Source organism: Pseudophryne corroboree, chromosome 2 (assembly GCF_028390025.1).
Source record: "Pseudophryne corroboree isolate aPseCor3 chromosome 2, aPseCor3.hap2, whole genome shotgun sequence".
In the NCBI taxonomy this organism is placed as follows: Eukaryota; Metazoa; Chordata; class Amphibia; order Anura; family Myobatrachidae; genus Pseudophryne; species Pseudophryne corroboree.
Genome location: NC_086445.1, coordinates 490,870,284 through 490,895,604, shown reverse-complemented (window position 1 = coordinate 490,895,604; position 25,321 = coordinate 490,870,284). Strand labels below are relative to the sequence as shown.

At 44.8% G+C, this 25,321-nt stretch overlaps 1 long non-coding RNA gene across 1 annotated transcript in view; it reads right to left on the bottom strand.

Moving 5' to 3' along the window:
- Positions 1–1,746: 1,746 nt before the first annotated feature.
- The window catches only part of LOC135050905 (uncharacterized), a 66,569-nt gene continuing 42,994 nt past the window's right edge, over positions 1,747–25,321 (bottom strand). Inside the window, exon 4 of the long non-coding RNA XR_010241912.1 lies at positions 1,747–1,855. This is a non-coding gene — a long non-coding RNA (uncharacterized LOC135050905). The remainder of the gene's footprint in view (positions 1,856–25,321) is intronic.

Here is a 25,321-nt window from a genome sequence, read left to right as displayed (position 1 = left end):
TCTAAAGCTTTAGCCTGTTGGTGCCTGGATCAAGATTCATCTCTACACCCCGATGTTTCCCTGTGGAAACCAATGTACCACACTGCAGACATATGTAATTGTACCCCTAATTTTGTTTTTTATTGTTTGGTCTCCCCGACACAACCGGGGAGACAATCGTGTCCGGATTTGACGTCATACACCAGCCCAGCGAATGCCCAGCGAACGCCCAGCCACGCCTGCGTTTTTTCAAACACCCTGGATTTTTGCAAACACTCCCTGAAAACGGTCAGTTGACACCCAGAAATGCCCCCTTCCTGTCAATCTTCTTGCGGCCGACAGTGCGACTGAAAACTTCGCTAGAACCTGTGCAAAACACCAAATGCCTTTGAAGCCGTACGTCGCGCGTGCGCATTGCGGAGCATATGCATGCGCAGAAATGCCGATTTTTAGCCTGATCGCTGCACTGCGAACAACGGCAGCTAACGATCAACTCGGAATGACCCCCATTGTCTTTTCTCTTACTACTACATCTCGCGGACCAAAGTCGACAAGACATGTATAATGCATTAATTTATAAAATATAATGGCATGTATGCATTGTATGCCATTTTGAATCAATAGGGTAGAAAGCTGATGCGGATGTGTTCATATATATGAACAAGACTTACACTTGTATAGTCACGGCTGTGACTCTAGTAGCCCATTGAAACTGAAGTACAAATTAAGCTGCTGCTGTTATCATGCATCAATGTTCACTAGGTGGTGGCAATAAAATGTCTCTGGATCATTTGCATTTAGTACTGGAGAGTGCCCTTCTTTGGATTGCTTTATGGACATCTATAAGGTCTAATGAAAGGGGTTGTTGCATTTAACACACACACACACACACACACACACACACACACACACACACACACACACACACACACACACACACACACACACACACACACACACACACACACACACACACACACACACACACACACACACACACACACACCACAGAAGGGGGAACTCAGAAAATCACAAGCGACTTAGACAAGTAACAACATCAGTGTTTCGAAGTTTAGGGCCTAATTCAGAGTTGATTGCAGCAGCAAATTTGTTAGCAGTTGGGCAAAACCATGTGCACTGCAGGGGCGGAGGACGACAGATATAACATGCAGAGAGAGTTATAGGCCCTACACACTGGCCGACAATCCTCAAAGATATGAACGATCTTGCTCATTATTGAACAAGATAACGTTCATATCTTTCAGTGTGGAGGCACCAGCGATGAACTATGCGCGACTCTGCGCTCGTTCATCACTGGTGCTCCGTCGGCTGTGCATGCAGGCCAGTATGGACGATCTCGTCCATATTTTCCTGCACTTGTATGGAGCCGGGTGACGGGGGGAGTGAAGAAACTTCACTCCCCCCGTCACTGCCCCCCCGCCGCCGGGTCGCTCGTCTGCCGTATCGGCGGTCGGGCAGCTCGGCGGCGGATCGCCGTGTCTGTAGGGCCCTTTAGAGTTGTGTGTGATGTGTCCAAACTGAAATCTAAATAACAGTGTAAAAATAAAGCAGCCAGTATTTACCCTGCACAGAAACAAAATAACCCACCCAAATCTAACTCTCTCTGCACATGTTACACCTGCCTCCCCTGCAGTGCACATGGTTTTGCCCATCTGCTAACAAAGATCCTGCTGCGATCAACTCAGAATTACCCCCTTAGTCACTTCGTCATCAGGATAAATACAAAAATATACAACTGACCTTATATCTGCCACCACAAATCAGCGTCCAGGTTCAGTGAAAAAACACCCACTAATGACGTCATCATAGGCTGCGCATTGCCGTACTGACAGACTCTTTTAGAATACTGTATAATCTGTATGAGTAATATAAAAGTAGCAGCAGTTAACAGTGTGTGAAGATATTTAGCACAAGTTCTATTTGTTTCTTACACACACACACACACACACACACACACACACACACACACACACACACACACACACACGGTAGCCATTCCGGAAACAAAAGTATATATTTTGCCACTTCCATTAGAGGGATATTGGCCCTCATTCCGAGTTGTTCGTTCGCTAGCTGCTTTTAGCAGCCGTGCAAACGCTAAGCCGCCGCCCTTTGGGAGTGTATCTTAGCTTAGCAGAAGTGTGAACGAAAGGATCGCAGAGCGGCACCAAATTTTTTTTGACCAGTTTCAGAGTAGTTTCAGACCTACTCCTAGCTTGCGATCACTTCAGACTATTTAGTTCCTGTTTTGACGTCACGAACACGCCCTGTGTTCGGCCAGCCACGCCTGCGTTTTCACAGGCACACCTGCTTTTTTTAGCACTCTCCCTGAAAACGGTTAGTTGACACCCAGAAACGGCCCTTTCCTGTCAATCACTCAGCGGCCAGCAGTGCGACTGAAAAGTTTCGCTAGACCTTGTGTAAAATACCATTGGCTGTTGTGAAAGTACGTCGCGCATGCGCATTGCGCCGCATACGCATGCGCAGAAGTGCCGCTTTTTGGCCTAATCGTTGCGCTGCGATCGAAAACAGCTAGTGAACAACTCGGAATGATCACCTTTGTCTGTCCCTTTGCCTGCATGTATGTGTCTTCCTCTTATATGTTTCATCTACTCATTTGTTTTTTAAACATATTCATGAATATACTTAAAGCCTGGACCGTTGGGGTGCCTTGAGGACCGCGTTTGAGAACCTCTGCCCTAAACCTAATATGTGAAATGATCAAAACAAATTCCATTTTATACAGAAAAAAATCAGCATCAGACATGACAAGAAGCATATTGTGACGGACATTCATGAGACAGAAGGTAGAGTGGAAGCTGGCTGTCATCCAAGCCTGTGTTATGGATCAGATCACAGTGGAGACATTTTTGGTCAAGGTCAATGTTTTTGTGTGTGCAGAGCTGCAGGAAGAACTAGGTTATGGTAAAGTGGGGATCTTGAAGGAGTGGGCTCCAAGGTAGAGGTGCAGAGGATTAGCTGGTGCATAAGCCTAGGTTGTATTCAGGGTTTTTTTAAAAGTGAAAAGTCCCAATCAATAAGTAACAGAGACTATAGTAAATAGGTGAATCGGCCAATGCTATTTTCAAATAGGTGAAATTTCAATTTTACTGCAGTAGGAGTAGGTGTAGTAATGTATCTTCGAAGGTCATCAGTAGTGTAGAATGTGTGAGAGCTGTTGAGCTAATTGTATATTCTCCAGTCCTAGCATCACTATTTGGATTTATAGTCATAAAATCGCCAACAAAATACATAGCTGCAAGTTTGCTTATTTGTTTTAACTGAAATTATTGACCTAATTCAGACCTGATTGCTCCTCTGTGTTTTTGTAGAGGTCTGCGATCAGATAGCCACCGCCCATTGAGAGTGAAAACCTGCACAGTGCAAGTATGCGAATGCATGAGTACGCTGTACGAAACCTCACCAGACAGCGGACATCTGCAAATCTGTTCACAACTCACTCCCCATCTAATGATTTTCTCATTCTGTGCAGTCTGTGCGTAGCCCAGGACTTACTCTTACAGTGCTATACAAACAGGCTGATCGGGGCCGGAGCTGATGTCACACACCCTCCCTGAAAATGCTTGGGAATGCCTGCGTTTTTCCTGACACTCCTAGAAAACGACCAGTTACCACCCACAAACGTTTGCTTCCTGTCAATCACCTTGCGTACGCCTAGCGATCAAAATTTTCGCACCATCCTGTCGCTGTTTGGGATCGCGCATGCGCATTGTGGTGCATATGCACACACAGTCATTCGATAATCGCGTGCTGCGTGATTTCGCACAACAGGGATCAGGTCTGAATTAGACCCTATATTTCTACTTAGACTACGTATATGGGCTAGAATAGACTTCCTAATATAACAGTTATATTATAATAATGGTTATAATATGAGAGATCTGTTAGGAGTAAAGAAGTAGTATTAGAGAATGATATTTACAATTAGGATGTTAGGACTAGTGTGAATTGATAATGCAGGGGAAGATATAGGCAAGTCTTTTTTTTACCCCTTGACATTTGAAAGTCATTTTGGTCATTCAACAATTCACATGAAAGAGGATACCTCCCCCCTTTTAAAAAAAAGAATAGCTGCCTTGTATTAAAACCAGTAAACAGACTGGCCATAGCTAACGAACAACGATCCAAACACAGAAAAGTTTTAATACTCAATATTATGTGCTGCAAACCCATCACACTGCCAAACTCATTTATAATACTGTGCAATCCTCAAAGGTAATATCAAAGTAGCAGCATTTAACCATGTGTGAAGAAATTTACCATAAGCACTATCATTTTCTTACACACATACACAGGGTGGTTTCATAGCCAACTAAGAATGAAAGTATTCCTGTAACAATATACTGTTTTCCCACTTCCGTTAGAGGGATATTGTCTTTCCTCTCCGCCTGCATGTATGTATCTTCCTCTTATATATTTCACCTACTTATTTGCCTTAAACTGAATATGGGCAATTAACCTAGTATGGTCAATTAACAGAATAAATTCCATTGCATACAGAAATCTAAATCAGCAATAGACATGACGAAAGGGCATTTGTTGATAGTTGCCTAGCGGACAAACATGAGACAGAAGGTAGAGTGGAAGCTGCCTGTGACAGCGCATCTTGTAGATGAGGTTGAGGGGAGTCAATAGGATCAAGTGGAACTGTGTAGTTTAGGGAACTGAAAAAGTGCTTGGATTGTAAATTGTGAGTAGGATCAGGGTAACAAACCTGAATACAGATTAGATCACTGTGGAGACATTTATGGTCAAGGTTGATGTTTTATAGCAGGCATGTCAAACTCAAAATCCTACCCGGGTTGAATTATCAAGGTCTAAGTCTTGTGTGGGCCGCAAGAAAAAGAGTATATATATATATATATATATATATATATATATATATATATATATACATACATACAGTGGGGCAAAAAAGTATTTGGACAGCCACCGATTGTGCAATTGATGAGAGAGGTCTGTAATTTCCATCATAGGTACACTTCAACTGTGAGAGACAGAATCTGGAAAAAAAAAACAGGAGCATGCATGGATCTCACTGATCTGTGCATGCTTCTGACTAAGTAATAAAACATGACCCAAAATGTTTTTTATTACTAAAATTTGCATGTTTCCTTTACTAAAAATCCCCAATAATCTCATACAAATTCCGTTTTAACCTTAAAAATTGCACCCTATTACAGTTGCAATTTTTAGCAAGTTACAAACGTGCTATTTGTTGCGATTTTTTTAAAGACGCTTTAAAAATCGCACCCCATTACATCTAGGCCGTGGATCGGCGACTTTGCTATTTTCTCTTACGTCCTAGAGGATGCTGGGCTCCATATTAGTACCATGGGGTATAGACGGGCCACCAGGAGCCATTGGCACTTTAAGAGTTTAATAGTGTGGGCTGGCTCCTCCCTCTATGCCCCTCCTACCAGACTCGGTTTAGAAAATGTGCCTGGAGGAGCCGGTCACAGCTAGGGGAGCTCTGCAGACCTTCTTTAGAAAAGTTTACTTTAGAGTTTGTTTTTTTACAGGGAGGCTGCGGTCAACAGCCTCCCTGCATCGAGGGACTGAGGGGGGGAGCAGTGTCTGCCCTGCGGGGTCTTGAGCCACTGCCTCCGCTGACTAGACATTGAGCTCCAGGGGGAACAGATCGCGCCCCGCCACAGGGGAACGCTCACCCCGGCAGCCAGCCGCCACCCCCTCACTGAGCTGAAGTGTGGCGAGTTAGTCACTGTCCCCCCTTACAAGCGGGGGGGTCAGTGTGAAGAGGGTGGCTTGAGGGTGGGAGCGCGGTATTGACCGCGCTCCCGGACGGCTCAGCTGTACTGCGGTGCGGCGCTGTGAGGGGCGCCCTGAGCCAGCAAGGTACCCTACACTGACCATTTCCAGCCTGTCGGGGTCCGCTGATCTCAGCCAGCACAAAATTCCTCAGGCCGGTATTATCTTCAAGAGCGGGAAGACATCGAAGTGGCGGAGCTTCTCCTCAGTGCGGACCCAGCAGCATTATGCACCATTTTTCCTGCCTGCAATCACTACTAGTGGATGTCCAGGTCCCTCCAGTGCAACTCCAGCTATCTGTACGGTACCAGGGGGTTGTAGAAGGGGGGGAGGCTGTGTTGTAGGCTGTGTCACCTATTAAGGGACACAGTCAGCGCGGGTTGGGGTCTCCTTATACCTCTAATAGCGCTGCATGTGGGTTGGCTCCAATCTCTGTGTCTCTCTGCCATTCTTGGGGGGAAACTGTCTAGTGAATACCCTGTGTGTTTGTGCGGTGTTTGGTGTGTGTGACAACATGTCTAGGGACAATGGGGGTAATTCCAAGTTGATCGCAGCAGGATTTTTGATAGCAATTGGGCAAAACCATGTGCACTGCAGGGGAGGCAGATATAACATGTGCAGAAAGAGTTAGATTTGGGTGGGTTATTTTATTTCTGTGCAGGGTAAATACTGGCTGCTTTATTTTTACACTGCAAATTAGATTGCAGATGGAACACACCACACCCAAAGCTAACTCTCTCTGCACATGTTAAATCTGCCTCCCCTGCAGTGCACATGGTTTTGACCAATTGCTAGCAAAAATCCTGCTGCGATCAACTTGGAATTACCCCCAATGTGTCATATGCTGCAGAGGATTTGTCTTCCCAGGAGGACTCCATACCATGTAATCAGGATTGCACTGTTGTATCGCAGATCCCTGCTAGAGAGCCAGAATGGTTAGTCTCTCTGAGGGGGACTATTTCTCAGATTTCTGACAGGGTTGCTAGGATTGAGCATGCCACTCAGATACTACAATCCTCTATGGTTGTGTGGTCTGATACTGCTTTCTCGGGATCACCTGTGGTGCATTCTCACAAACGTGCACTTGCGTTGCTTACGCAGGATGACACGGACACCGACTCTGACACTGCAGACGGTAACGGGGATGTGTTGAGGGGGACAGCATCACTTGCTAGGGGGGTGCAGTTGATGAGTGAAGCTGTGAGGAATATTTTACATATTTCTGACACGCTCCTGAACAGGTGGAGGAGGCCTTCTTTACAGATAATAAGAAGCCCCACCTTCCCGGCATCCAAAGAATTAAACGCTATCTTTGAAAAAGCCTGGGAAACTCTGGAAAAGAAATTTCATATCCCTAAGAGGGTCTTGGTTGCTTTTCCCTTCCCAGAGGAAGATAAAAAGAAGTGGGAGTCTCCGCCGATAGTTGACGCCTCTGTCTCCAGGCTGTCAAAACAGGTGGTTTTACCAGTTCCGGGATCTACCGCGTTGAAGGACCCGGCAGATCGCAAGGTGGATGCTACGCTAAAATCCATTTACACGGCTTCCGGGGCTATATTACGGCCTACTATATCCTATGCTTGGATTGCAAAAGCTATTGCCAGGTGGTCAATAACTCTGCAGGAGGAGTCGACTTCACTGGATAAAGGTGACGTTGATGTATTTTTACACCATATTCAGGATTCTGCAGGGTTCTTTACTTCTTTTTATTTGCATTTCATACAACACTCAAATATACTATGTTGGGGATTTCATGAAGCTTCTCAGCTAATCAGATTATGAACTTTCTATCTGTATATAATAGAATCTTCATATATATCTATATTTATATTCATACCTATTTTCACTCATTTGAGTCAAAGTGAAGTTTTGCATATATGGATCATTTCTATATGGATAATTTTTATCATTAACGGGCCCAAAATACCGGCTTAATGCTCTGAAATCCTTTCATGGACTATTGTGACTAATGATCAGTGAATAGGACATAGCCTTTGATTCACGATACAGGTGTGTTTAATGACGCGCAGCACACGAATTTACATATCGGTAAGGGCATTGGCTAATGTTCCTTTTTAAACGTATCACCTGAACACCACTTTAGCCTGCAAGGTGAGCAAGCCCACGTGGTGAAACGTACGTCCATAACGGTCTCACGGACTCCCCACTGCAGGGGGAGCCGTGGCCAGCAGCGCGAGCAGACAGCGGCTGAAGCGGCACAGAACGGCTGGAACCGGCCGAACGGTATTTCCCCTCCTTCTTTCTTTTTTCTAGTGTGGACGGAGGCTCCGGCCCCGGTGCCGCATCCGAATCCTGCGAGGCCGGTGGCATCAGGGTTCACCTAACACCACTTACGGGACCACGAGCCGCCGTCTGTCTTCTCTCCTTGCTTTCAACGGCACAGCCCGTGGTCTCACTCTCATCTGTCCTCCGCTCTCTGATGAGGTCAGATAGCAGAAGGGACTTTCGGACTGGAGTGCCTACTGTTTTCTTTTCTTTTCTCACAGTTTATCATTTAGTTACTCATACCCTATTGTTTATAAATTAATGGGATTTGTTCCTTGAGGAAGGCTTACATACAGAGCTGAAACGCGTTGGTGATTGATTGGAGGGACCTTCCATGACCAGAGGGGAGCAAAATCAGCCAAGAATCTGCATGCTTTGATTGTTGCTGCTAATCCCGGGAGGCAACCTTCCATGCGAATTTGGGTGGGCGAGTTGACACCCCATGAAATCTGGTACGCAGGTCCGCCTAATCAGTGGTGGATTTTATATTATTTTTAAGTATTGATTGCTGCTATTTATATCCTCTGTGGTATATTATCCTGATTGTGGGAAGCGATACCCCATAAATTATTTGGATTATTATTGTATCAATTGCTGCTATTTTTACCCAGTGGGGTTATGTGATGTATTATATGGGAAGTTATACCCCATGAATTTTATTGCACTGAATACTTTATTTGCACTGAATACTTTTTGCTAATTTGCACACCAATTAGAATAAAATTGTACTTCACTATATGCGAATTTATAATTCTTTTTTGGGGATTACCTTTGATGGTGAATTGGTGGAGTGTTCAGAAAGAAGATATATGAATTTCCCTACATCTGTCTTACTCTTGCTGGTCAAGGCTGGATGAACATAGTTACCTGCCATTGGATTTTATCGAAAATTGTCGTGAGCTGACCCAGGGAGCGCACCACAGCAAACCCAAGAACTTTCTAGATAGCAGAAGGGACTTTCGGACTGGAGTGCCTACTGTTTTCTTTTCTTTTCTCACAGTTTATCATTTAGTTACTCATACCCTATTGTTTATAAATTAATGGGATTTGTTCCCTCTGTGATGGTAACAATTAGTGGTTTATTCCATATGTAAAACATCAGTATTTATTGCAATGTATATTCAGTAGATATTGCCATGTGAGAGAAATTGTGTTGGGGGAATATAAACAAACTATTTCCAATAACTATTTCTAATATAATTTCTATTCAATTTCACCCTATTTGTTTCAACAGGTGAACTGTGTGCACTTAATTGGTTTCCCATTCAGCCAAGAACAACGAGGCTGATTTGGGTTTTTTTCTCTACAATATTTTTTCTTTTCTCCTTCTCTTTTATATTCTATATGTACATATATCCTTTTCCAGTGGCGCATTTGGATCTTGCAATGCCGGTTTGGCATCAAGGTTCACCTAACACCACGTGAGGAATTTAGGTTTTTGTCCATCTCTTACTTTTCTGGACACAGCTCACCTTCCCACTCTCATCTGTCCTCCGCTCTCAGATGAGGTCAGACAGCAGATGGGATTGGTGAACTAGAGTGCCCACTAATTCTATTTTTCTGCACAATCTGTGTTCAAAAATAATATTGTTGATGGTTACAACCTTATGTGATACTTGGTGTCACCATCATTTAGATACACACTTTTAGGCTGTTACAATGATATCTTCATATTGCTCTGCCTAAGGAATACCCTGTCATGTTCATTATGAATTGCATTGTTTATGACATACTTAGCCATATGGCTGGGTAGCTACTTATTATTTGAAGGGTATGTTAGTTTCATGTGCGGATTTTCTTCAGCCACAGGATCAGACGATCTACAATTTAATATGTATGCTGCCTGCTGGAATTTAGACAGATGACTGTCTTTTGAGCTGTTTATGAATTATAGGCTCAAGTTCTATGATTACATATGATTTTTTGTTTAATTTTTGCCACAAGGACAAATTCTATGTCCATCACTATTCTTTCTAGGGGAATTCTTTAAAGATTAATTGAATTGTATTACCCCACGTATTTTATAGTCTAAACTTGAAAAATAAAGGTTACGTTTTAATATTGAATAAACATTTCATCATCACATACATATTACTTAAAAGAGTGCTCCAAACAAAGGAATTTTTTTTCTATCGGTAGTTGTGGGTTCTACCACACATATCGACGAATTGTGGATTCCATGAAGGACCTGGGTTCCATGGCTGCGGGGATCTCCTCCATGTCCGTCTCGGCTCGCAGGGGTCTCTGGCTGCGCGAATGGTCTGCGGACGCGGAATCCAGGAAGAGCGTGGAGTGCCTACCCTACACTGGTCAGGCTCTCTTTTGGGGAGTCGCTGGATTGCGACGGCTACAGCGGATAAGTCTACTTTTCTCCCCTCAATGGTGCCGGCTACGAAGAAGCCTTTTACACCAGCCACGTCATGGTCCTTTCGACCAGCAAGGCCTAGAAAGAACAAGCCTTTGAACACCTTCTTCAGAGGTGGTCATGCCAAAGGAAAGAAACCTGCTCCCGCAGGTCCCAAACCCAGAAGCCAGCTTCTGATACACATAAGTCCTCCATATGACGGTGGACAGCTAGGCCTGGAGGGTCAGGTGGGGGCAAGACTCCAGCAGTTCAGCCACGTCTGGGTGTCATCTGGCCTGGACCCGTGGGTACTGGATGTAGTGTCCAGGGGGTACAGACTGGAGTTTCAAAATCCCTCACCTCACCGTTTCTTCAAGTCAGGCTTGCAAGCTCTGCAGGCAGACAGAACAGTTCTCCTGGAGGCCATCAGAAAACTGGTGGTGTCAGAGGTCGTTGTTCCAGTTCCGCCTCAGCAGTGGAACAGGGTTTATTATTCAAACCTTTTTGTGGTACCAAAACTGGATGGTTCGGTACGGCCTATTCTAAACTTAAAGTCTTTGAACCCTTATCTCAGGGAGTTCAAATTCAAGATGGAATCTCTGACAGCTGCCATCTCAGGACTGACGGAGGGGGAGTTCCTGGTGTCTCTAGACATCAAGGATGCTTGCCTCCACATTCCCATTTGGTCGCCGCATCAGGCATATCTCAGGTTTGCACTGTTCGACGATCATTATCAGTTCCAGGCACTGCCGTTTGGCCTCTCCACAGCACCAAGGATCTTCACCAAGGTGATGGCGGAGATGAAGGTTCGCCGCCGCAAACAGGGGGTGAACATAATTCCATATCTGGACGATCTCCTGATGAAGGCGTCGTCCAGGGAGAGGTTGTTGCGATCCATCGCGCTCACAACACAGCTGCTCAGGAAGCACAGCTGGATCCTGAACCTTCCGAAGTCTCATCTGGAGCCGACAAGGAGGCTGTCTATCCTGGGAATGATCCTCGGCACGGAAGTGGAGAGGATATTTCTCCTGGTGGAGAAAGCATTGGTGATTCAAACAATGGTCCGGGATGTCTTAAAGCCTACCCGGGTATCGGTTCATCAATGCATACGCCTTCTGGGGAAGATGGTTGCCGCCTACGAGGCTCTGCAGTACGGCAGGTTTCATGCTCCACCTTTTCAGCTGAACCTCTAGGACCAGTGGTCGGACTCTCACCTACACATGCACAAGAGGATACGCCTGTCTCCGAAAGCCAGGATTTCCCTCCTCTGGTGGCTGCAACTTCCGCACCTTCTGGATGGACGAAGGTTTGGAATTCAAGACGGGATCCTTTTAACCACAGATGCAAGTCTAAGAGGTTGGGGAGCAGTCGCTCTGGGGGAAACCTTTCAGGGAAGATGGTCGGATCAAGAATCACTTCTCCCAATAAACATCCTGGAACTCAGGGCCATGAACAACGCCCTTCTGCAAGCAGCACACCTTCTGCAGTATCGGGCTGTTCAGGTGCAGTCGGACAACGCGGTCACAGTGGCCTACATAAACCGACAAGGCGGAACAAAGAGCAGGGCTGCCATGTCAGAGGTGTCAAAAATCCTCCTCTGGGCAGAAAGGCACGCGGTGGCGATGTCGGCAATCTTCATTCCGGGTGTAGACAACTGGGAAGCAGACTTCCTCAGCAGACACGATCTCTATCCAGGAGAGTGGGGCCTCCATCCGGAGGTGTTCGAGGAGGTAACCGGTTGGTGGGGGGTTCCTCACATAGACATGATGGCCTCCCGCCTCAACAAGAAGCTGCGGAGGTACTGTTCCAGGTCGAGAGACTCACGGGCAGTGGCGGTGGACGCACTGGTAACACCGTGGGTGTTCACGTCAATGTATGTGTTCCCTCCACTTCCTCTGATACCAAAAGTTCTTCAACTGGTAAGAAGAACAAAGGTTCTGGCAATCTTCATTGCTCCGGACTGGCCAAGGAGGGCTTGGTACGCGGATCTACTGGATCTTCTGCTGGAAGATCCAAGGCCGTTGCCTCTTCGGGAGGATCTGCTACTGCAGGGGCCGTTCGCTTATCAAGACTTACCATGGCTACGTTTGACGGCATGGCGGTTGAACGCCAGATCTTAGCTCGGAAGGGTATCCCGAGTGAGGTAATTTCTACCCTGATGCAGGCTAGGAAGGGGGTAACGTTTAAACATTACTATCACATTTGGAAAAAATATGTTTCTTGGTGTGAGTCCAGGAAGTTTCCTGCGGTGGAGTTTCAACTTGGACGTTTTCTCTTTTTTCTGCAAGCAGGGGAATATGGAGCTAAGATTGGACTCCATCAAGGTCCAGATCTCTGCTTTGTCCATCTTCTTCCAAAAACAATTGTCTGCCCTCCCTGAGGTTCAGACCTTCTTGAAAGGGGTTCTTCACATCCAGCCTCCCCTTGTGGCGCCAACTGCACCCTGGGATCTTGATGTGGTGTTGCAGTTCCTGCAATCTGCTTGGTTTGAGCCTCTACAGGAGGCTGATCTCAAATTTCTCACGTGGAAGGCGGTCACCTTGTTGGCCTTGGCTTCTGCGCGATGTGTGTCAGAATTGGGGGCTTTATCTTGTAAAAGCCCCTATTTGATCTTCCAAGACAGGGCGGAACTTAGGACTCGTCCACAGTTCCTGCCTAAGGTTGTATCGGCTTTCCATATCAACCAACCTATTGTGATGCCAGTGACTACTGACTCCTCATTTGCTTCAAAGGCCTTGGATGTAGTGAGGTCTTTGAAGATTTACGTGAGGAGGATGGCTCATCGTAGGAAAAGTGACTCTCTGTTTGTCCTCTATGATCCCAAGAAGATTGGGTGTCCTGATTCTAAGCAGTCGATTTCACGCTGAATCAGGTTTACTATCCAGCATGCTTATTCCACGGCAGGATTGCCGTGTCCGAAATCTGTAAAGGCCCACTCTACTTGTAAAGTAAGCTCTTCCTGGGCGGCTGCCCGGGGAGTCTTGGCTGTACAACTCTGCCGAGCAACTACTTGGTCTGGGTCGAACACGTTTGCCAAGTTTTACAAGTTTGATACTTTGGCCTCTGATGACCTCAAGTTTGGTCAAGCAGTGTTGCAGGAGCCTCCGCACTCTCCCTCCCGTACTGGGAGTTTTGGTACATCCCCATGGTACTAATATGGACCCCAACATCCTCTAGGACGTAAGAGAAAATAGAATTTTGGTTACCTACCGGTAAATCCTTTTCTCGTAGTCCGTAGAGGATGCTGGGCGCCCGCCCAGTGCTGCGTTTTTCTGCATTGGTTTTATAGTTCAGTACTGCCTGGTTCCTAGGTAAGTTCTAAGTTAATTACGGTTTCAGCTGTTGCTGAGTTGTTCCGGCATGTTAGCCGGATTTGCCTGTTGTGTGAGCTGGTAAGAATCTCACCACTATCTGTGTAATTCCTTCTCTCGAAGTATGTCGTCTCCTCGGGCACAGTTTCTAGACTGAGTCTGGTAGGAGGGGCATAGAGGGAGGAGCCAGCCCACACTATTAAACTCTTAAAGTGCCAATGGCTCCTGGTGGACCTGTCTATACCCCATGTTACTAATATGGACCCCAGCATCCTCTACGGACTACGAGAAAAGGATTTACCGGTAGGTAACAAAAATCCTATTTTCACCAGTATCGGGGGGGGGGGGGGGATACTCTGCCATAGGGACACTCTGCACCCATCCCCCACCTAAATCCTCTCCTGGTGTAACCCAGGCACATACACAACAGCTTGAAGTGGGCATCGGGGTAGAGCTACACTAATGTGGCTGTCATCTTAGGGTCCCAATATGACCAATATAATCATTTTTAATATATAATCATAATTTTTTATTTTATAGTCATTGTTTAATGTATATTTAAAAGTATATAGCTTTGATTTGTATTTCACAAAATGATATGAGCTACTACAGATGTAACCACACTCATCTATGCTGTGATGCGTACGCATCGGCATATGCATAGCGTGAATACACCATACTACGTCGCAGCGGGAATTCGCACCATAGGCTTTAATGGTGTGTGTGTAGGCATGCAAGTGCACATAATTGCAGGCACACTTGTTTGACACAGATGATGTTACAGCAACAAAGGATAACAGGAGACTAGAAGGCCTATTTGCTTTACCTGTGTGCTCTGTAGAAGGCCAGCCCATTGTGTAATTTGCAGAAAGATTTGGCACATTTCCTGACAACGATCTGCCAGTGTGTACAGAGGAAAGATTAATTGGCCAATGTCCTCAACAACAGATGGCAGTGGTGGTTGGGCACTGTGTATGAACAACCACTATCTGCAATATATCTGCTGATTGGTTGATCTGCAGATATATCTTTAGGTATGTACCCAGCTTTACAGGTACATATATTTTATTATTGCAGGCAGCACTATGAGCCCATACTGTGTACTCATCCCCCAAGTTCAAATTTTCCAGACTGATCAATAGAAATAAAGGAATTGTAGGATTGTTGAATTGCAAAGACTAAGGAGGGTATTCAGGTGACCGCAATAACTCGGTTTGTGATGCTACTGCGCACGCGCAGGTCCCGTCCTGCGTGTCTGTGCACAGCCAATGCGATTGGCTGCGAACACCTCTGCCCGATTGACAGGCAGAGACTTTCGCTGGGCGGCAATGTGGAGTTATGGAACCATTGCGTGGTCAATGTGGGGAAAATGGGGGCAGGTCAGCTGCGTTTTTGGGGTGGCTGCATGTTGTCACACACAGCCACTCTGATCAGGAAAATGGCGGTGGACCTCCTGCATACGCAGCCCAGTTGCGGTTGCCGGGGGTCATCATTAATTTTAGCAAGTACGATTTGATCGCAATTGTTTTGCGATCACATCGCTGGGCCACCAATTAGCATGCTGGGCGGCCTTGCCCTGCGCTGGGCGTCCGTCAGCATGCAAAAGAAAGGATTGCAGATTCTTTTTAGCAGAATCTACAATCCATGCTGAATAATCCCCTAAGTGTGGTAGAATTTGGTACAGATAAAAAAGCCCCATTTATTTATATTTGTGGTTGTAGACAATCTTGGTGAAAACATTTCTGAGAAATATTCTTATATATTATAATACAGAAAACACACTGGGCCCTTATATGGCTGGAGACCAGCAGCAGACAGACTGAGAATCCAGAATCAGTAGTACTCATTAGTGACAGGTAGGAATATATTCCTCTTTGCGTAGATATTTCAGTGTTTGTAAAAATGCATTTTTGCAATGGCTTTTTAAAAAAATTAATAATGTCATGTCATGATCACTGCTTTGCTCATAGGATAGTATTATGAGAAATGATGACTGCTTATTCATAATAATATTGTCACCTCATAGCATGTTACATTTTAATTATATTTTGAAGGAATGGCTTGTTGGCAGGGTATGTGTATTATTATGGTAACATAGGATGGTTTTCCCGAGCTAGGTGGCATGGTCATAATAAGTTCTCTGTGGTCATCACATGGGATTGCTTTATTATATGGAGGTACAGTATAGGTATTTTGGTAATCTTGGGATTCTAGCATGTTGGCATTATTTACATTAAGATTGTTACTAATTAAATAATAAAATAGCATGATTTGGATAATTAGAAGGGATATGTTCAGGATGCATGGTAAGTATGTGGGGACTGTTAGTGCAAGACCATGGGGCGGAGGTTTATGTACTAGGGGGAGGCTAGGCTGCAGTGGGGGGAGGGATTAAGGTTAGGCTGCGGAGAGGGGGGTTAGGTGTAGGTACCACTGCGGAGGGTTAGGCTTAGGCCGAGGGGGAGTTTAGGGTTAGGTAGTGGGGAGGATAGATTTAGGCACCACCAGGGAAAGTTAGGGTTAGGCTGTGGGGGGAATGGTTAGTTAGGCATCAGGAAGGGGGGTAGGGGGGGAGGGGAAGTATACTTACCAGACCCCTGTCGGTATTCTCACCATTGAGATGCTGCTTTTGGTCTTTTGACCACCGGCATACCGACCGCCGGTCATCTGTACCCATTGCAATTATAAGATATAAAGAATTAATATGCATTTTTGTGGGGAACCGCATTGGTACTATCTGTATAGAAAGCATCAGTTAATCTCCAATGTGCATTCCATATAACAAAAATATTTGCTAGGCACTATCAAATGTCTTCAAAGAGAAGTTCTTCTTCAGAAGACAAAGGAGAGGAGGTGGCTAAAAAGAAAACATATAAAAGTGGCTCTGTAAAAAGATTGCAGGCTTTACAAGAGAGTCTGAGAGAAGCAGAAAATGCGCCAGGCCAACAAAAGCTATGGCTCCCAAAGGATATCACTGTGGAGTCAGTGGACTTAACAGTTCAAGATGTTCCTGAAGGAACACTACAACAGGAAGCTGTAGCATCAGTATCTAGTGCAGACGAAGGCCTGTATACTGTAATAAGTGAACCAGAATACTCAGGAGAAAATATTGGTGGTGCCAGCCTCACTGAAACCCATGGTGAAGATACAGGCAGTTCTACAGAAAGTGAAATATTCTTTTCACCTCTTCCATCTTCAGCTGAAAAATGGAATGTTTTTCATGCACCTGAAGCATTATGCAGTGTTTCTGTTAAGTTACATTTTATGAAAGCTCATCCTGTGCAGCCATCCTCAGATGCTACTCATACGCTGCCATTCCACGCACATAAGGTCTACTATCGACATGTACCTGGTGGAAGTGCCTTTCAGAGGAAATGGCTGTCTTATTGTGTTGACACCCAAAAAATTTTGTTCCACATGTATGGCATTTTGTAGTATTCGAAAAATTCATTTTATCTTTGGCTGGATGGTTAATAAAGACCATGTGAATAGCAGAGTTAGGGAACATGAGGAATCGAACCAGCATCAAGCAGCTGTTAATGCATATTTATCTGCAGAAAGAAAAAGTGACATACAGTAGAAACTTTAATTAATGTAAATTTGGCAAACAAAAAAAGAGAGATGGTAATCAGTCGATTGATTGCTATCATACTATACATTGCTAAGCAATGCCTTGCTTACAGAGGGAAGGATGAGGCTGCTCATACATTACTGAATAGTCAAGTCAACCACGGTAACTTTCTCGAGTTAGTTCTGCTTTTGGGCAAATTTGATGCTGTTCTTGAAAAACAGATAGAGCAAGCAGTTGCAAAAAGCAAGGCCAGGAAAAGACGCCAACAAGAAAGTAAAGGAAGGGGTGGACTAGTAACCTTTTTAAGTAAAACAACAGTTAACAAGTTGATAATAATAATGGGAAATATGATAAAGCAGAAAATTAGCCAGTACGTAAAAGATGCTGTGAAATTCAGTGTGGAAATGGACAGTACACAGGATATTGGTGTTGTGGAACAATGCAGCATTATATTAAGGTACACCAAAGATGGCATGGTTTCTGAAAGACTCTTTGGTCTTGTTGATGTAAAAAGCACAACTAGGGAAGCGTTATTTTCAGTTCTGAAGGAGCAACTAGAAATGTTTTCTCTGCCCATAAGTTACATTATTGGTTGCTCTTTTGATTGTGCTGCTAACATGAGTGGGTGCTACAATGGATTACAGACACACATAAAAAGTGAACCCTGTAAGGCTGTCTACACCTGGTGTTATGCTCATATTTTCAATTTGGTAATTGTAGATATCACTCAATGTGTAACTCCAGAGAAGTCGTTATTTGGGCTCTTAGAGAAAACAGCATGTTTTTTTTCCGAGTCTTACAAAAGATTGTCTGTGTGGAAAGAACAGGTCTCAAAACAAAGACATGGGGGTAAATTTACTAACATTCGTATTTTCCCGTTTCAGGTCAAAGTTCAATCACGAATGACATCGAAAGTGTAAAACTGCAACTTTTTGAATTTATTACGACTAATTTACTAAGCTGTCGTATTCGGGTTTTTCTTTTGTTCCGATGTCGATGTCATTCGTGTTTTTTTTTTTTTTTTACGGCAGTGATTAGCAAAACACTGACGACTTTTTAAAAATGAATCTCGGACGGATCTGTGTGATCCGTGCTGGGGTTCATTTTTTTTTTTTTTTTTAATTAAACAGTGTAAAATAAAAAATAAAAATTGCGTGGGGTCCCCCCTCCTAAGCATAACCAGCCTCGGGCTCTTTGAGCCGATCCTGGTTGCAGAAATATTGGGGAAAAAATGACAGGGGTTCCCCCATATTTAAGCAACCAGCATCGGGCTCTGCGCCTGGTCCTGGTTCCAAAAATACGGGGGACAAAAAGAGTAGGGGTCCCCCGTATTTTTAAAACCAGCACCGGGCTCCACTAGCTGGACAGATAATGCCACAGCCGGGGGTCACTTTTATATAGTGCCCTGCGGCCGTGGCATCAAAAATCCAACTAGTCACCCCTGGCCGGGGTACCCTGGGGGAGTGGGGACCCCTTCAATCAAGGGGTCCCCCCCCCCAGCCACCCAAGGGCCAGGGGTGAAGCCCGAGGCTGTCCCCCCCCATCCAATGGGCTGCGGATGGGGGGGCTGATAGCCTTTTGTGATAATGAAAATATATTGTTTTTAGTAGCAGTACTACAAGGCCCAGCAAGCCTCCCCCGCATGCTGGTACTTGGAGAACCACAAGTACCAGCATGCGGTGGAAAAACGGGCCCGCTGGTACCTGTAGTACTACTACTAAAAAAATACCCAAAAAAAGACAAGACACACACACCGTGAAAGTAAAGATTTATTACATACATGCACACAAACATACATACATACTTACCTTATGTTCACACGCAGGTCGGTCCTCTTCTCCAGTAGAATCCAAGGGGTACCTGTTGAATAAATTATACTCACCAGATCCAGGGTCCCAGGGTCCTCGGGGCAACCATTTGTAATCCAGGTACTTGAATAAAATAACAAACCGCAGACCCGAGCCACGAACTGAAAGGGGCCCCATGTTTTCACATGGGACTCCTTTCCCCGAATGCCAGAAACCCACTCTGACTTCTGTCTAAGTGGGTTTCTTCAGCCAATCAGGGAGCGCCACGTTGTAGCACTCTCCTGATCGGCTGTGTGCTCCTGTCCTGACTGACAGGCGGCACACGGCAGTGTTACAATGTAGCGCCTATGCGCTCCATTGTAACCAATGGTGGGAACTTTCTGCCCTGCGGTTGACCTAAAGTGACGTCACCGCTGAGCAGAAAGGTACCTGTAGTACTACAGGTACCAGCGGGCCCGTTTTTCCGCCGCATGCTGGTACTTGTGGTTCTCCAAGTACCAGCATGCGGGGGAGGCTTGCTGGGCCTTGTAGTACTGCTACTAAAAACAATATCTTTTCATTATCACAAAAGGCTATCAGCCCCCCCATCCGCAGCCCATTGGATGGGGGGGGACAGCCTCGGGCTTCACCCCTGGCCCTTGGGTGGCTGGGGGGGGGACCCCTTGATTGAAGGGGTCCCCACTCCCCCAGGGTACCCCGGCCAGGGGTGACTAGTTGGATTTTTGATGCCACGGCCGCAGGGCACTATATAAAAGTGACCCCCGGCTGTGGCATTATCTGTCCAGCTAGTGGAGCCCGGTGCTGGTTTTAAAAATACGGGGGACCCCTACTCTTTTTGTCCCCCGTATTTTTGGAACCAGGACCAGGCGCAGAGCCCGATGCTGGTTGCTTAAATATGGGGGAACCCCCGTAATTTTTCCCCCCATATTTTTGCAACCAGGATCGGCTCAAAGAGCCCAAGGCTGGTTATGCTTAGGAGGGGGGAGCCCACGCAATTTTTTTTGGGGAAAAAAACCACTTTCCCACCCCTTCCCACTGATAGATCTCATGGATCCCTGCATGCCTATGCAATCACGAATATAAAAAGCAGGTCTGCTTTTTTTTAGCACTTTTTTGCGATTTGTAATTTTTCACGGCAGTGTTTTCCTCTTTGGAGATTTGCACTTTTTAGTAAATTACCGAGTTCTACTAATTTGCTGGCGTATTTTGACCGATGGTGTATTCATTCGTATTTTTTTACAACTACTTCCAAAAAAATACGAATGCTCTCACCTCTGCCGTGATTTGAGTTTAGTAAATGACCGAGATGACACTTTGAAGAAAAAACGGGACCTTAGTAAATTTACCCCATGGACAGGAAAAACTTTCCAGACTAAAGAAAATTGGTGACACACGCTGGTGGAAAAAGCCTAGGGCATTAAGTACAATTTTTGGGTCAGCTTCTGACCAATCTAATGAATTGTACAGCACTCTACTTTATTGCCTGGAGTACATTTCACTGTCTCCAGAGTTTGAAAGTAAAATCATTAGTGAGGCAGAGTACTTGCTCCATGGTTGGACAAGACACGAAACATTACTTGTCTCATTTCTGTTCATGCAGATCTTTGAAATTGTGACTCCTGTGTCAGATTATCGGCAGACTGCTGGCCTGGATATATTACAGGCTTGGCGAATGGTTGGCACTGCCAAGAGTCTGCTTCAAAAGCTTAGAACTTCATTTTCCAAACTGATTATATTAGTGAATGCATTTACAGAAAAAGTGGATAGTTCTCTTGATGGGCTTTCTGTTAGTGCAGAAGTACAAAAAAGTCTGCCAGGAAAAAGGATAACTCGGAAAAAAATGATGCCTGGTGAGGTATCTCAAGATGAGCCTATAACCCCCTTAAAAACCCCCTTAAAGGTTTTGAAATTCAGACATTCTATGTTGTACTTGATCAAGCAGTACAGAGTATTGATAGAAGGTTTTCAAAAAATGAAGGCCTCATTCGGGATTTAACCTACTTTGACCCAAGGCAGTTTGCCCAAATGAAGAAGGGTCAGAGTGAGATCCCAATAGAAGCGCTGAGAACAGTTGCCGATTTGGCCGAGGTAGACATTGTTCAACTTAAAGTAGAACTAGTTGATTTTGTGCAGAATTATTCTGTGCTTAAAAATCCAGATTCTCCTCAGATAACAAGTGTTACTGAAGAAGAACTTGATGATGAGGACACAATGTCCTTGGATATGAAAAATAAGGCATGTGAAAACTGCCTGACCTGCTGCTACCGGCTCTTATATCATCACAATTTACACTCTGCAGCATATACGAATCTGTTTGTAGTTTACAAAACTCTCCTCACATTAGCTTGTACACAGGTATCTTGTGAAAGAGTTTTTTCCAAACTTAATAGTAAAAACTCGACTGAGATCAATGATAGGCCAGGAACTGCTAGAATCATTTCTGCTTCTCAACACTGAAAGGGACATTGCAGGCAGCTTCGTATTTGATGAGATCATTGACACATTTGCACACTCATCTTCCCTCCTCGAAAGGCTGCTTCTTTAATTTTTAATTGATTACCTATAATACTTCAACAATACCACTTAAGTGTGTGAAGGAGGCAGTATATGCAAGTATTTAGCTAGTCTGTGTAGTGAAGTACATGTTTGATTACCATTATTTTAAACTCGGAACTGAAGTTTGAATATCGGAGAAGTTGATTCACATTTTCTTCTATTTGCATTAAACATTCTTGGTCTTAAACTACTTAAAAATGCCTTTATATCTGTGAGTTACAACGGTTATGATGGCTAATGTATGTGCTGACATTTAAACAGTGATATTTAATTTTCTGTTATTTATAATTATATTTTGCATTTATTCATGTTTGTCAGGATAAAGTTTGTTTACTGATTTGTTGTGTAGTGTGAAGTTCAAATATCCAAGAACTTGAGTTTTATTTTGTGTTTGCATCAAACGTTCTGTCTTAAATCTAAAAAAAAAAATGTTCATACTGTAACTGTGAATTACAACAGTTAGAATTTGTGGTATCACTCAAACACTGAGGTTTAATTTTCTGTTATTTATAATTCTTTTTTTATTTATTCATGCACATGCTTGTCAGTATAAAGGTTAACATATTTATAAGGTTATTGCTATGTAGAGTTATGTTTCAATATCAAGGAACAGGATTTATATGTTTTGTGTTGTTTGTATCAAATGTTCTGTGTTGAAGTAAAGATACTGTATGTCTATAACTGTGAAATACAACAGCTATGATGGTTAATGTGTGCCGAAATTCAAATGCTGCTGGTTCATTTTCTATTATTTATAATATTTTTGTAGTAATTCATGCATATGTTTATCAGTATAAATAAAGTTTTTATATTGATTAATACACATTTCATCTCTCTAATTATTTTAACACCATTGTATCGGTGAAACTGGCCATATTTGAAAGGTAATTTTTTTTCCATTATATACTATGCTAGGTGGTGCCTATAATGGCTGGCCACTCCTCTCTGAACAGGTGGCCACACCCCTTCCAGCATATGGCAACGCCCCTTAGTGGGCCCCTGTGATTGCATTTCCCTGGTGGGCCCTTTATGCCCCAGTCCGACACTGATCCAGACCCAAACACTGCACAGCAGGTACCATGGGGCCCTCACACCCCACCAGAAGAGGCCGGCCTGGGGCATAACGGGAGCCATAAGTGTCGCTCCTTCCACACTACACCTCTCGGTATGGTGGCACTGATCTCTCAAGACTTGACGAGTGACCTGCCCCCCGCTCCCTCCAGCTGGACATAATGAAGTACAGGGCCCATACTGTAGGTACTGGATCAATGTGCCTCTTTAGGCCCGGAGCCCAGCGGCAACTGACTCCATTGTCTCTGGTACTTCCGCCACTGCTTTATACATTTCCTCCACAGTGAGTGTGGAGATGAAGAGATAAATAAGGGGTGTGCACTAATAAAGTTGGCCTCTAGATGGCATTTGAGTGTAGAAAAAATGAAACAAAAGAATCACTGATAACACTTTCACACAGAAAACTCTCTAAATCCCGGCTTTTACCCAGCACTTGAGTGCCAAGTCATTTTGCTGATCTCAGCCAGACCCCCCTTTCATACAGAAAAAGAATTAATGGGTGAAGCAATTCTACCCGGTAATTTGCCGATCACCCGAGTATTTCTCCTGTGTGAAAGGATCAACCCAGGTCGAAATTGCCAGGTCTTCAACTGGGTAAAAACCTCTGTGTGAAAGGGGTATAATTTAGAAAATATGACTCAGGTAAAACACTGCTCAGACCAAATATACCATGGAAGGCAAATCATGGAAGCAGGAATATGGGGCTAATTCACATTGGATCGCAAATCGCGATCCTACTGGAATTTATGTGGTGATGCCGCGAGCACATGCACAGCAGGCCGTACTGCGCATGCGTCCGCACTTTTTGCGGGGGGGCACAGAAAATGCGTTCGCCTCTGCCAGTCAATCAAGCGGGGTGGCAACGCTCCATTTTCAGGGAGGTAACGGAGCATTGCGGGGGCGGGGCGTCTCAAACGATGGGCAGTGCGGCGCGAATGGGGGCATGTCGGGGGTGCAGCTGCAGCAGCTGCGTGATGTCACACGCAGCCGCCGCGACAGATAAGATGGCGCCGGGACTCCTGCAGCCACAGCTAAGCTGCGCCGGCAGGAGTCAACCTTAGTTTCTGCTAACAAGCAGAAATTGTGAGGCGATTGCAATTTCTGCTTGTTGCAGGGGGGAGGCGCCGGTCAGCATACTGGGTGGCATTGCCCAGCGCTGGGTGGCCCCCAGCATGCGTGCAAAAGGATAGCAAATTCTGCTGATTAGCAGAATTTGCTATCCTTACTGAATTAGCCCCTATATATGTAATTAAACACAATTTGGGGGGACTTCAATTAGCAGTGAAATCATGGCAATTTACTGCGATTGCCCATTTCACCATTCAGGCATCTTTTTTGCAGCAAAAATTTACTCAAATGCAAATTAGTTGAAAACGGAATTTCCGCGAAAATTGGTGCCAAAAGTGAAAAGTGAAAAATGGGTAAATCTGTCCTCCCCAAAAAACTAAACTAACATCGGATAACAGTATAAAAGTTTGTTATTAGTTATAATAACGTATTTCTGGTACTTAAATTGGGTTTAAATGTTAAAAAATAATAGAAAGTTATTTTTCCCCCCAGCAAAATAAGTGCTAAAATTAAACTTGGGGGACATAAAAATGGGTATAAATATATATTTTAGTCATTTTAAGGGACTTAAAAAAAAAAAGTGGAAACAGACCAATTACTCCCACCAACAAGTATAAAAACACTTGCCCACTCATAAAGCACCCCAATATAGCTGTCCCATACCTTGTACCCCAATTTCCATCATTTTGCACTTTTTCACCCCAAAATGACATGTCATTATTGGCCAATGAAAAATAATGAAAAACTTCTAACTTCTTAAAATAGGGATTTTCCCCACAATGATCACCTGCTCAAAGTTGGTGAATTGAAGTTAAGGGTAATATGAAAGTGAAACCATTTTCGTGGACAATTGACGCTTTGACGAATTTACCGCAATTTGCGGTAAGTTCGCATCTTTTAGGTGAGTAACTGTGGCAGTCAGTGTCGGACTGGGGCAGGAAGGCCCTCCCGGGAGAAGCAGTGGTAGGGGCCCATGCTTACCTGTTGTGGCCAGCCAGAACGGTGGCTTGACTAACCATTGGAGAGGACATAGCCTGCAGACCAGAGGCGTAACTAAGGGAGGTCAAGCAGGGCACGTGCCCTGGGCACCTTGGCAGGTCCCGCAGAGAGAGGCGCCGCCGGTGGGCAGGGCATAATGCCCACTCGCCCCCGCTATTGTTGCTCTGCCCCCGGGCCATCCCCCATCCTGCTGCTATGAGAGGGGAGTAGAGCGCTGCGCCTCTCCCGCGCCTCAGTGTGCTCAGTGTCTGGTCTTCTGCGATGGTGGGGCGAATCTCATTGGTTTGGTTTGTTAGCCAATCAGAGCTCACGGACCGGCTCCTGATTGGGGCAATGTGTAGCTGGCACTGTGGGGCAATGTGTATCTGGCACTGTGGGGTAATATGTATCTGGCACTGTGGGGTAATGTGTATCTGGCACTGTGGGGCAATGTGTATCTGCCACTGTGTGTACTGTGTAAAATGGAGACTCTGCCTGCGTATTGTGTAAAAAGGGGATTCTGCCTGTGTACTGTGTAAAA